Source organism: Lathyrus oleraceus, chromosome 4, assembly GCF_024323335.1.
Source record: "Lathyrus oleraceus cultivar Zhongwan6 chromosome 4, CAAS_Psat_ZW6_1.0, whole genome shotgun sequence".
Lineage (NCBI taxonomy): Eukaryota > Viridiplantae > Streptophyta > Magnoliopsida > Fabales > Fabaceae > Lathyrus > Lathyrus oleraceus.
Genome location: NC_066582.1, coordinates 369,919,037 through 369,921,406, shown reverse-complemented (window position 1 = coordinate 369,921,406; position 2,370 = coordinate 369,919,037).

The window sequence follows — 2,370 nt, the reverse complement described above, 5'->3', positions numbered from 1 at the left end:
TATACTTTTGTATGATCATATTTTTTACTAATTGAATCATTGTCTTATGGCACAAGTTAATGAAAATAGTAGAGTTCATATCCTCTATGAATAGGATTAACATGAAGCTTGATTACATAGTACGATAATTGTACTCAAATATAAAGATATTGGGAGTTTTGTGAAATTCAGGATATCGGTTTCTTGAATTTTGTTGAAGTTTGAGCAGATTCAAATAGGATTAATATGGGTGTTCTTGAAGAGGAAGTAGGTAAAAGTTTGGAATTTTTTCTTCAAAATAATAATTATTTTTATTTTTTTTTCAAAATAACTAATTATTTAAAAAAATTATCAAAATAACCAGGTTTGGTAGAGGATGCGTCAGATGAACTGGGGCACCCCCAATGCATAAAGAGGAGGCGTCAATAGCATTGGCGCATGCATTGCGCTCCTCACGAGGAGGCGCCACTAGCATTGGCGCATGCATTGCGCTCCTCATGAGGAGGCGCCAATACTAGTGGCGCCTGCATTGGGCCTCATGAGGAGGCGTCAATGCTAGTGGCGCCTAGGTGCATTTGGTTGTGTGGGCGCTGTAACACCTCAAAATTTGCCCTCCTCTCTTGGGACTAGCATTAACATATTTGCATATCATTTTAGGTCATTAGGCATTGCATATTGCATATCATGTGGTTACATTGTGCAAGCCATTCTCCCAAGTCTTGATCAGAAGATGAGGAAGTCCAAGTGCAAGCCTAGGGTTATTAACTGATCATGGGCCATCTGAGGATTGGGCTATGAAATTAGGGTTTCAGGACTCTCAATGGATGTTGGTCTTCATCTTGATCACAATGATACATCATCATCATCATGATTGGGTGTCATCAGAAGATTGAAGAAGATTCCTTGAGATTAGGGTTTTGACCACTGGTCAACCCTAATCAATTATATTGGGCCAGTCAGGGTTTAATCAGGAGATGAGGTTTCTGATGGTTATGGGGTTCATTCTATGATTATTTGGTGCTTATTGAGGCTAGGGTTTCACCCTTGAGCCATTTCAGTTGGAGATTGGAGCTTAAAATGATCTATGCATTGCCTGATTCATCTGTCAGTGAAAAAGTCAATTGTGGTCAACTGTACATGATCTGATGGATTTGGAGGTGGAAACAAGTTAGACACACTTCATTCATGTTGGAACAAGTGTTGAATGACATTGCAAAGCTTAACAACGAAGAAAATCAAGTCAGGACAGAAACTGCCAAAAATAGCAAGTGACCTGTAACTGAAGTTTCCAAAAATGGAAAGTTTTTGACCTCAAAATAAAATGTCCAAGGAAGCTTCAAATGAAGATTTGTTCAACAAGAAAGTTGTAGATCTTGTTCTCACCTTTCCAAAAAGTCCAAGAACTTGAAAATCCAATGTATGGTTTGAAAATTAGGGCTCAGTGAAATTCAGAAAAGACCCGTAATCAGGAGGCCATAATTTCCACATACTTTGTCCAAATTGCAAGTTCTTTATATGCACAAACTCCATTTGACATGTACTTCAAGGGTGCATCATTGGATTTTCCCAAAAGTTGCCAAGGCAAAAAGTCACTTTTCAACTGGACAGCTGAATTGGATCAGGGGCAAAATTGTCCAACTCTCAAAATAATTGGAATTTTGGGATGGGACTTTTTGTAACACCTCAGGAATGGCATTTAGAATGTGTTTGAATCCTCATTTCATGGCTAGGCTTGGCAATTTGAGTTTTGGTTTGAAAAGTGCAATGGTTGAAATTGGACATTATGCCATCAAAGGGTGAAATTGTAAAATACATGACCAATTGAAATGAGAATTGTTTCTACACATTACATATGGTATTTTGGACTTGTTGGAACCAAAATTGAGCTGCTATTTGGACTGATTTGAAGGAAGGGTGTTTTGGCCATTTTGAAGGAAAATGCATTTAGCTTAACATTCCAATTTGATTAAGGGCTTGATTAATCATGATTAAAGCTAACATATATAATCTAAATCATTGCCTAATCATAACAGAATACACAATTCCCCAAATTGGATCTCAAAACTCTCCAATTCTCTCAAAACCCTCAAGAACACAAACACCTTCAATCTCAAGTTTCTTCATCAAATCTCCACCAATTCACACGATTCTTGTTGCATTCAACCACAATCATCATCTTGTACATCTGTTTGGATAGTTTGGAAGGAAAGGAAGGCTGCATCGTGACTGTTCCCAAATCTCATCATCCATGGCAAATCCGAATTGTGGACACTAGAAGACATGGCAATCGATCTCAAGCTCGTCATTCAACTTCTTGAAGTCTCTAGTGCACCTGTTTGAAGGAATCGAGTGCAAAGAACACACATACGCTTCTGCCATTTCCAGGTACCT